Source organism: Bos grunniens, chromosome 7 (genome assembly GCF_055505025.1).
Source record: "Bos grunniens cultivar Pamir isolate PY7600 chromosome 7, Bosgru_T2T1.0, whole genome shotgun sequence".
In the NCBI taxonomy this organism is placed as follows: Eukaryota; Metazoa; Chordata; class Mammalia; order Artiodactyla; family Bovidae; genus Bos; species Bos grunniens.
This window is the reverse complement of record NC_141171.1, coordinates 17400807-17412449: the sequence shown is the minus strand read 5'-3', so window position 1 is coordinate 17412449 and position 11643 is coordinate 17400807. Positions and strand designations below refer to the sequence as shown.

The 11643-nt window shown below is 43.8% G+C and overlaps 1 pseudogene across 1 annotated transcript; it reads left to right on the top strand.

Moving 5' to 3' along the window:
* Positions 1-1214: 1214 nt before the first annotated feature.
* LOC147368698 (uncharacterized) lies at positions 1215-7509 on the top strand (annotated as a pseudogene). Its single transcript, XR_015166755.1, has 2 exons — positions 1215-5153; positions 6551-7509. The product of XR_015166755.1 is annotated as an uncharacterized LOC147368698 (transcript).
* The last annotated feature ends 4134 nt before the right edge of the window (positions 7510-11643 follow it).

Genomic DNA, 11643 nt, shown 5'->3' with positions numbered 1-11643 from the left:
ATGGTTGGATGGCATCACCGACTCGATGGACATGAGTTAGAGCAGGTTGGGAGTTGGTGATGGACAGAGAAGCCTGGCGTGCTGCAGTCCATGGGGTCACACAGCTGAGCAACTAAACAACAACAGTGGACCACAGCCCACCAGGCTCCTGTGTCCATGAGATTTCCCAGGCAAAATACTGGAGTGAGTTGCCATCTCCTACACCAGGGGATCTCCCTAAACCAAGGCTCAAACTCGAGTCTCTGTATTGGTAGATGAATGAGTCACCTCATTCATTGGAGTCACCTGGGAAGCCCCCACAGTAAGGTAATGTCCTTAAATAAGTTGATGGATTCACAAAATGACTCTCTGCACCTGCTCTGGTGAATTAGGTAGATTGGTGTTTGTTACAAGGTATAGTAAGGAAATTTCAGGCACAGTGTTCTTTCAGGGAAAGGAAGGTCTACTCTGTTGCTAAGGGAGCTTGTGAGTTGTAAAGAAGACCTGGAGCCCTGGTCCTTCTAAAGCTATTATGAAGTGCAGAAACAACTTCCATTCTTATTTTTGTAGAATGTATCCCAACCGAGGGAAAGAAAACATTACAATATCGGTAGACGATGCAAATACCTACCCAGGCACAAATGTATTTTTTTTCATCTACAACAGTATCTGATGATGTTAATGGCCTCAGAATCTTGTGTTTATGGATATAGATTTCAGAATCTCTCCAATGCCTTGGATCGGAGAGAAAGCGTGTCCTCTAGATTGTGTTGTCCACTCTCTCCCCTTATAAAAGGAGAGGCAGAGGCAGAAGTCAGTAGACTTTCCAGGGAGTCACAAGCTGTCTGCAACTCAGGCATAGTCAGAGGAAAGCTCTTGGAACTGGGGGAAACTGCATAGACCTATTTCCAAGCTGGCCTCTTCTGATGAGCTTGGAATCCATATTGATGGCAAGAGAGTGTCCATTTATCTACCCTTGTCCTATGTAAAATCTCTTTAATTTAGCAAACAGTTGCCCTTAAGACAAAAAGGTACCTTATTGAAAGTTTTTTTCTGTGGTGTTAGTATTAACAAAGATTCAAGGGTTCTTATATCTGTACATATGAAGTTTTCTTGGGGTAAGAAGGCATATTTTTTTAAACAAAATCACTATGAAGTAGAAGTAGTATTTGCCCAGGCTCTGTTTAAATATTTCTCTCTGAAAAATGTTTTACCCACAAGTTTCTTGGCTTTTTTTTTTTTTCAGTTTACTTTAATTGGAGCTAATTACTTTACGATATTGTGGGTTTTGCCATACATTGACATGAATCAGCCATGCTGTCCCCTCCGCCCCAAACCCGCCCCCCTCCACCTCCCTCCACATTCCATCCCTCTGGGTCGTCCCAGTGCACTGGCTTTGAGTGCCCTGTTTCATGCATTGAACTTGGACTGGTGATCTATTTCACATATGGTAATACACTTTTCGAGTCTTCCCTGGTGGCTCAGATGGTAAAGCGTCTGCCTGCAATGCAGGAGACCTGGGTTCGATCCCTGGTTTGGGAAGATCTCCTGGAGAAGGAAACAGCAACCCACTCCAGTACTCTTGCCTGGAGAATCCCATGGAGGGAGGAGCCTGGTAGGCTACAGTCCATGGGGTCGAAAAGAGTCGGACACGACTGAGCGACTTCACTTTCACTTTCACTTTTCTTTCCAATACACTTTTCAATGTTATTCTCTCAAATCATCCCACCCTCACCTTCTCCCTCAGAATCCAGAACTCTGTTCCTTATATCTTTGTCTCTTTTGCTGTCATGCACATAGCGTTGTCGTTACCATCTTTCTAAATTTCATATATATGCGTTGATATCCTGTATTGGTGTTTTTCTTTCTGACTTACTTCACTCTGTATAATAGGCTCCAGTTTCATCCACTTGTTAGAACTGACTCAAATGCATTCTTTTTAATAGCTGAGTAATATTCCACTGTGTGTATGTACCACAACTTCCTTATCCATTTGTCTGCCAATGGATATCTAGGTTGCTTCAACATCTGAGCTATTGTAAACAGTGCTGCAATGAATGTTGGGGTACATGTGTCTCTTTTGACTCTGGTTTCCTCAGTGTGTATGCCCAGCAGTGGGATTTCTGGGTCGTATGGCAGTTCTAGTTCCAGTTTTTTTAAGAAGTCTCCACACTGTTCTCCACAGTGGCTGTACTAGTTTGCATTCCCACCAACAGTGTAAGAGAGTTCCCTTTTCTCCACACCCTCTCCAGCATTTATTGTTTGTAGACTTTTTGATGGCAGCCATTCTGACCAGCGAGACATGGTACCTCATTGTGGTTTTGATTTGCATTTCTCTGATAATGAGTGATGTTGACCATCTTTTCATGTGTTTGCTAGCCATCTGTATGTCTTCTTTGGAGAAATGTCTGTTTAGTTCTTTGGCCCATTTTTTTGATTGGGTCGTTTATTTTTCTGGTATTTTCTTTCTTCCTTCCTTCTTTTTTAATTCAGCTCTCTGCTGCTCCATCCCAGAGTCTCTGCTTCATCACATCTGGGAGCAAGGCCTGAGACTCTGCATTTCTAGTAGTAATTCCCCAGGCGCTGCTGCTGCTTATGGTCCAAGGATTCATTTTCTCATTCTGAAAACCACTGGTCAAGCCTGGTGAGGTGGAGAAGCTTTCTGAGACTTGATAGGAGGGTCCTTATTACAGATAGAGGCCTGGGTTGACCCCTTGGCAGAAATGCATAGACACTACCCCAGACTCTGCCATACTGGGTTTCAGATTTCTTTCTCTTCCTATTAATAGTGCTTATAATGTGGGCTGAGGAGGCAGTGCTCCCATGAAAGGCAGTTCTGAACTAAATGACACTACAAAGCCCAGACTATCCCATTTTTAAGCTGGAAGAAGACAGAATGTTCCAGCCATCTGCCTGATACAGCAGCACGGGGTCTGCTTCTCGTGGTTTAGTTTCCCCTGTGGTGGCCCTGAGCTGTAACGAAGACAGTACAGACTGAACGTCCATGGGCCCTGGGGGTGACACAGTGGTGAGGTGCTAGGACTTGTGGTAAGGGTTTTGTCTGTGACTTGCCTATATCACTCACACCAGGGTCAAGGTGACTTGTTATTTTACAGTGTCTTTTCTTTTTTCTCACTTTTTGATTTCTCTACCTGAGATATCCTCTGAGGCGACGTCGAACTTTACCTCACTTCTCTTCCAACTTAATCCAGTCCTTTTGTGTATTTTAATGTTTCTATAAAGCTTTCTTTAATGTCTACTGCTTCCCAGGTGGCGGTACTGGGAAAGAACCTGTTTGCCAATGCAGGAGACAGAAGAGACTCCGGTTCAATCCCTGGGTCTGGAAGATCCCCTGAAGAGGGAGAATGGCAAACCACTCCAGTATTCTCTACTGGAGAATCCCATGGACAGAGGAGCCTGGAGGGTTACAGTCCATAGGGTCACAAAGAGTCGGACACGACTGAAGCAACTTAGCATGCACCCAACGTCTACTGCATAGCCAACAGATTCTTCAGCATCTGAGCCACCAGGGAAGCCCTCTTTGTACATTTAATGTTGTATAAAACATTTAAAAAACTGGATGTATGGATGTGACAGCTGGACTTTGAAGAAAGCTGAGCGCCGAAGAATTGATGCTTTTGAACTGTGGTGTTGGAGAAGACTCTTGAGAGTCCCTTGGACTGCAAGGAGATCCAACCAGTCCATTCTGAAGGAGATCAGCCCTGGGATTTCTTTGGAAGGAATGATGCTAAAGCTGAAACTTCAGTACTTTGGCCACTTTATGCGAAGAGTTGACTCATTGGAAAAGACTCTGATGCTGGGAGGGATTGGGGGCAAGAGGAGAAGGGGACGACAGAGGATGAGATGGCTGGATGGCATCACTGACTCGATGGACGTGAGTCTCAGTGAACTCCGGGAGTTGGTGATGGACAGGGAGACCTGGCGTGCTGCGATTCACGGGGTCGCAAAGAGTCGGACACGACTGAGCGACTGAACTGAACTGAAAACAACTTGGAACCTGCTTTGATGTTGGGCTAAAATAATCTAGTACATCACTGGCTCTTGTATTTCTGGGAACATTTAGCAAACAATAGAATGTTTTTAAAAATTCAGCTCCCTGATCCATATGTGTCATCAGTTTGCCCTTCTCCAATCTCTTTATCATCAATAATTGTCATTAATATTTTTTTCTTTCTTACTTCTCTTCCTCTATATCTCCCTCTTTTTCTGTCTCTGTGATGGCCTTATTGATGATCACAGCACTCTATCGTACCTAACACTGTAGGAAACAGCCTTTAATCTATTAACCCCTTTCTCTCCTGAAGCTGAGAAGCGCGGAGGCGAGATGACTCCGTCTCCCATCCCACTCAAAGAGCGCTCTGGCGAGCAGTCCGTGGATCGCTGTAAAGATACAGGCGCCACCCAGCAGTCCGGCGAGAAGGACCGCGTCAGGGATAAAGCTCGGAAGCGGCTCAGGGCCTCGGGCGGTAGCAGCAGCTCCGGGGCTCGGTCCCGCGCGGGCTCCAGCCGCGGCTCCAGCTCGCTCTCAGCATCTGGCCGCTCGGGATGCTCCAGTGGGTCCCGCAGCTCCAGCTCCAGCAGCTCCCCCGGCTCTCCGAGGCCTTGGCGTCCCCGAGATCACAGGCGGCGGTCCGGTTCCAAACCCAAACCACCCGGACAAGACTAGAAGGAAAGGAGACGGCGCAGCCCCGCCCCTAAGCCCACCAAAGTGCACGTAGCAAGGCTCACCCGGAAGGTGACCAGGGAGCACATCTGGGAGATATTCTCCACCTTCGGGAGATATTCTCCACCTTCGGGAGAGTTAGAGCGATCGACCTGCCCTGAGAAAGGATGCGCGCGCATCCGTCTCAAGGCCACGCCTACGTGGAGTTCAAGAATCCGGAAGAGGCTGCGAAGGCGCTCAAGCACATGGAGGGAGAGCAATCGACGCCCAGCAGATCACGGCCACAGCCATGCTGGCCCCCTGGCCCCAGCCACCCCCAGACGACTGAGCCCTCCCCGGAGAATGCTGCCACCGCCCCCTCCACGTGGCACAGGCTGAAGAGGAGCAGGTCGCGTTCCCCTTGGGGCAGGTCCCCCAAGCGCCAGCGACCCCGATCCCCCCGCCGCCGCCGCCGCCACTGGAGCGGCTCCAGCTCCGTCTCCTGCCGAAGGTGAGGGCAGCAGTTGACACGTGTCCTCGAGCAGCAGAGCTCTGGCTGCAGGGGTGTTGCTGGTTTGCGGTTGTGCTTGGAAAGGTGCCCTCTAGTGTTCTGGCTGGAAAACTTCCAAGTTTCTATAGTTTCTGGGAGTCATGTAGCTAGCAAAGCAGCAGGGATGAGCCAGGGGGCTCCAGGTGGAGGGACATCCCCGGCCTGGGAACACGTTTTCCCATGTCCCAAATGAGCTGGGCTGATCTGGTGGCCTGGTCCTGTCGTGATGCCATTCCTGTTATCCTAGCCCTGCTCCCCTGCTAGGGTCCTCTTCTGACCTCTAGGGACAAATGCCCCATGTTATCTGCCCCAAATAGTTCTTTTCACGTGTATACACACACACACACGCACACACACGCACGCACACACTCCACTCCCTTTCTCTGAAATTGGCAAGTTGCGAGCCAGATCTGCCAGGTCATTACAGAACCACCCCTACCGGGGGCAGTTGTGTTGCTGTTCATGGCCCTGCAGGCTACCCTGGCAATGTGTACATTGCTTTTTTGGCTTTTATTGTACAGTCAGTACTATTTATTTTCTCTTTTGGGTTTTGTAACTTCGTGGCATTTTAGATGATGTTGTGGTGGATCTTTGTTGTGTAGAGTTAAATAAACCTAGGAATAGAGTAAAAAAAAAATCTTTTCTGTCACAAAGATTCAAATAAATTGGGGCAACGACTTTGTTCAGTGACATTTTGAATCATGGGTCTTAGTCCACAACTTGGCATGTAATAGGTGTAAACTCTGTAAACATAAGGATCGCATGATTTTCTTTCCAAACTGGGAAATACTGGGTGTTGAAAGGGATTGTGTTAATACTTATGGCAGGATAAGAGGATTAAAATATTTTTATTTTCTCTCTCTAAAAACATCCTCTGAAGACAGAAGTGATGGGCTGTAAAAGAAAGGGTGCACTGATTAGGTTTACATTTTAAGTAGATTATTATGGTTAGAGTCTTAAATGGATTAAGAGAGAAAGAATGTTAAAATCATAGTGACCGTTGACTGCAGTCTCCCACCAAAAAGGTGGTATCATGGTATAACTGAGGTTGAGTGACTTTCAGAGAAAACTTTAGAAAGTGTTTTTGGAGATTGAATACTTTCTTCCAACAAAATATATCTGATCCCCTTCTAAAAGCAAAGTGAATAAATAAGTATGAAGAATGTCAGTGTGAACCATTAAAGTCCACATTACTCTTCCCTTCATTGGGTATTCAACTAGGTGAGAAAATCAACATAAAAGGAAGAGATGATAACACATATATAATTCACAATTTGAAAATTAATAGAGAAAATAGAATATTAATTTTGATGACTGATTCTGGAAAGGTCACTCTCTTCAACGGATATGTTTTGCAGGAAGATAGACAATCGCTCAGGATTACTTCAAGGGAGACAGGAGCTGAGAGGCCATAGCAGCATTGCTGAGTCTTCGTGGAGATGCTCCTGGAGGTACTTTCCTGGAGCACCTTAGGTTCTCACCAGAGCCAGGACAGTTCAGACCTGCATTCTTTGCTGAGATCTCTCATCTCCTTCAGCTATGGGGAATTGAACTGAAGCAACTGAGTCTGAAACCACAGAAGAAAGTCTGAGGAACTACTGCCAGCAGTGGGGAAAACTTAAAGACTGAAACTCTGGTCCAGAAGGCAGTGGAGGAAGTGGGGGTTGAGAGGGCAAAGCTGATATTGAGCTTCCTATTTGCCATGGGCTTCCCTTGTGGCTCAGCTGGTAAAGAATCCGCCTGCAATTCGGGAGACCTGGGTTCAACCCCTGCGTTGGGGAGATCCCCTGGAGAAGGGAAAGGCTACCCATTCCAGTATTCTGGCCTGGAGAATTCCATGGACTGTATAGTCCATGGGGTCGAAAAGAATCAGACATGACTGAGCAACTTTCACTCACTGTCTAAATAGCAGAGGATGAGAGCCCAGAGGTAACAGGACAGCCTCGGGTGAATTGTCTCAGCCATGAGTAAACATGCAGTGATGTGGCAGAAGACACCAGAGCAGCTGCAGAGAGCCATTGGTGAATGGAGTGGATTATTTAAGAACATTACCTCCCTGCAGAGGAAAAACTATATAGAAAATGCCGTTGAGATGGTTTCTTAGCTTAATTATTTTTTTCTAGTGGTCTTTGTCAGAGTGTAGAAGCATCCTTATTTTGATCATGTGAAAACTTTTGCAAGATTTTTCTCAGATATTGAAAAGCTGTTAGCCAGGAGTATGTTGTAATGAGGCATAACACTGTTCCTTAAATTTTAGAGTGTAGTTATAAAGCAGGTGTACATTTATGATTCAATAAAATAATTCTGAAGAAAAATACATCAAAATTCATTTTGATATTTGGCAAAACTAATACAATTATGTAAAGTTTAAAAATAAAATAAAATTTAAAAAAAGAAAAATACAGTTGTTTGTCCTCTTTGATTTATACTTTTTTGTACTTTTAATTTTTTTCATAAAAATTTTTTTCTGATTTCATGAGATATCATTGACACACCATTGACATACAGTACTATATATGTTTCGGCTTCACCCATGGCTCAGCGGTAAAGAATCTGCCTGCAATGCAGGAGTTGCAGGAGATGTTGGTTCAATCTTAAGTCAGGAAGATCCCCTGGAGGAGGGCAGGGCAACCCACTCCAGTATTCTTGCCTGGAGAATCCCATGGACAGAGGAGACTGATGGGCTATAGTCCATAGGGCCGCAATGAGTCTGAAGCAACTTAGCACACACGCACACAGTATGGATGTTTAAAGGGAATATAATAGTATAATGATATGACATCTATATCATGAAATGATTACCGCAATAGCTTTGACATCCATTGTCTCATTAAGGTACAGTACTATATATGTTTAAGTGTTAAAAGCTTTATTTTTTAAAAATATCCGTAAACTCATGTATTAACACAATACGATAGAGACCATTCACATGTTTACCAGTAATTAACGCCCAAATTGTATTAACAAATCTGGAATGTCTGCATCCCACAGCCATGCCAGAGAAAGTAGTTTTGTTCATTTGTGTTTCACCTGCATGCACGCATGCTCAGTCGGTTCAGTCATGTCTGACTCTTTGCGACCCCATGGACTATAGCCTGACAGGTTCCTCTGTCCATGGGATTCTCCAGTCAAGAATACTGGAGTGGGTTGCCATGTCCTCCTCCAGGGGATCTTCCCGACCCAAATCAAACCTGAGTCTCTTACGTCTCCTGCATTGGCAGGCTGGTTCTTTACCACTAGCGCCACCTGGGAAAATTACTAATAAATATGAAATTACTTCAACCATCTGACTTTCCCTACCCTTTGCACTAAACTCTCTTTACTTCACTGACTATAACCTAACTCTTTCATTATCACATTGTTCTCTGTATAAACTTGTTATTTTCATATACAAATATTTGTGGTTGCACTAAATTATGAATTAATGAGTATTATGAATTATGATTAAATTATGATTCCTTCATTTAATGTAGCCTGATACAGATAATTGAGCTTCCCTGCCGGCTCAGTGGTAAAGAATCCGCCTGTCAAGCAGGTTTGGTTCCTGGATGGGGAAGATCCCCTGGAGAAAGAAATGGCAACCCTCTCCAGTATTCTTGCCTGGGAAATCCCATGAACAGAGGAACCTGGTGGGCTACAGTCCCTAAGGTCACAAAAGAGTTGGACAAAATTTAGTGACTAAACAACAAATACAGATAATCATTTTTATGACTTTTCTCAAAGCTAAAATCTTAGAATACTTTCAATTTCATTTTAACTTTCCTGGCTTTTCTATTACTGCTGTCATGCATTTTAATTCTACATATATTTTAATCTCCATGACATATTTCTTGAACTGTTTATAAGCCAAAATTCATTGATATTTATTTTAAATTCTCTTTTATTGACTCTATTCTTTCCTGCATCCCTAGTGTTTAATTTGGAATTATTGTCCTTTGGACTTAATAACACTGTCTAGTACTTTGTCCAGTTCAAGGCTACTAACAATGAAATGCTTCACTTTAAGTTTTTCAGGCATCTTTATTTTGGACCATTTTGATGCTAGGTATAGAATTTTGTCTTGACATGAGGTTTATTTTAGCACTTTAAAAAGGTTCTCGGGACTTTCCTGGTGGTCCACTGGTTAAGAATCCATTTTCCAGGGACTTCCCTGGTGGCTCAATGGTAAAGAATCCTCCTGCCAGTGCAGGAGATATGGGTTTGATCCATGATCTAGGAAGATCCTACATGCCTCAGAGCAACTAAGCTGGTGCACCACATCTATTGAGCCTGTGCTCTTGAGCCTATGCTCCAAAACGAGAAGCTACTGCAGTGAGAAGCCCAAGCACCGCAACTACAGAGTAGCCCCCATTCGCTGCATCTAGAGAAAAACCCACACAGCAATGAAGACCCAGCATAACCAGAAATAAATAAATAAAATTATATAAGAAAAGGAATCCACCCTCCAACACAGGTTAGATCCCTGGTCAGGGAACTAAGATCCCATATACCACAGGTCAGCTAAGCCTCTGGGCTGCAGCTACTGCTCTTGCACTCTAGAGCTCATGATCTGTAACAAGAGAAGCCCATTGCACTGCAACCAGAAGCCCATGGAGGGCAGCAAGAGAAGCCCACATGCTGCCCCTGGAGGTAAGCCCATGTGAAGACCCAGTACAGCCAAAAAAAAAAAAGAGAAATTAAAATATTTTCTAAAATAAAAAGGTTCTGTATTGCTATCTATCTTAGTTTTTATTTATGTCTAGGCATCACCAATTAGCCTCTGTATTCTCTAAAATGTCTAAAATCTTTTTACATTAACTTTGGCATTGAGACCATAGTGTATCTCATTCTTTCCCCTGTGTTTTTGTTTTTGTTTTGTTTTATTTTTTGCTCAAAGGACGTTGAGTTACTTACATCTGTGGGTTGATGTATTTCATCCATTTGGAACATGCTTGCATGTATTTTCACTCGTGATATCAATTCCTCCCCACCTTCTCTCTAGTCCACTCTTCATCACTTCCCACTTATCTTTTAGCTCTGTCTTGTCTATTTTTCACTCTGTGCTTTTGTTTGACTATTTGCTCTTGAACTGTCTTGAAGCTTACTAAATCAGTCTTATCTTGGAATCAAAACCTTCTTAGTTACTTAATTCCTTAATATCAGTTATAATTTAAATGCCTTCTTCCACAGATTTAATTTTTTTTAATAAAAAAGCAGTTTTGTGATGAGAATTTATTCCTTCTGATATGATAAAAGTCAAATAGATAGGAGAACATTGTAATTTGGATCATATTCAGATCAGATTCAGATCAGTCGCTCAGTCGTGTCCGACTCTTTGCGACCCCATGAATCGCAGCACGCCAGGCCTCCCTGTCCATCACCAACTCCCAGAGTTCACTCAGACTCACGTCCATCGAGTCAGTGATGCCATCCAGCCATCTCATCCTCTGTCGTCCCCTTCTCTTCTTGCCCCCAATCCCTCCCAGCATCAGAGTCTTTTCCAATGAGTCAACTCTTCACATGAGGTGGCCAAAGTACTGGAGTTTCAGCTTTAGCATCATTCCTGCCAAAGAAATCCTAGGGCTGATCTGCTTCAGAATGGACTGGTTGGATCTCCTTGCAGTTTGATGAATTCTGACTCCAATTATATCTTAAAATGGATCATATTAAGATATAATTGGAGTCAGAATTCATCAAACTATAACTGAAAGTGGGGTCCAGATCCTCACTGCTCAAAAGCCAATAAAGAGGCAAGGTTGATGGAAAGGAAAATTTGCTATATTTTGAATGCCAGTGACTGGGGCCATGGGGGAGGGCAGACTCCTGTCCAAAGCGCAACTCCCCCCTTGACAATCATGGGGCAATAGAGTGTATAGGCAGAAGAATGGGGCTACATGTAGAAACAGCAGTCAGCTCTAACAGTAATCTTGAAATTGGTTACCAGTGGTCTGACCAACATCATCGTGATTGTTTTAAACACAGGTGATTTTAAGTTCCAGGGTTGTATTTTTCCCATTTCCTTAAGGCCAATGCTCACAACTGTGGGAGCTTCTGTCATGGCTCCAGTCTGGTCATCATGAAGTTAACCTGTTCCATTTGGTGGGAGTTTCAGTATCTACAAGACAGCTCAGGATATGGCTCAAAATATTATCTATAGCCCTTGAGAAGGAGCTAAAGTTCCTTGACTATGCTTAATGACTAAACTATTACTGTTTTGTCCTATTTGACTGCTTTTCTTTGCTTCTGCATTTTCTCACTTCTATGATTAAACTTATTCTTCTAGCTAAGTTTTTTTTTTTTTTTTTCACAGATAATAGGCAGGTTGAGGACATGGGGTAGGGGGATGGGAAAGACTACAGGGGGGACTTGCTCTATTTCAACTCCACTTCTGGGTATATATCTGAACAAAACAAAAGTCATGATCCTGAATAGTCCATGTTCATTGCAGCATTACTTACAATAGCCAAGACAT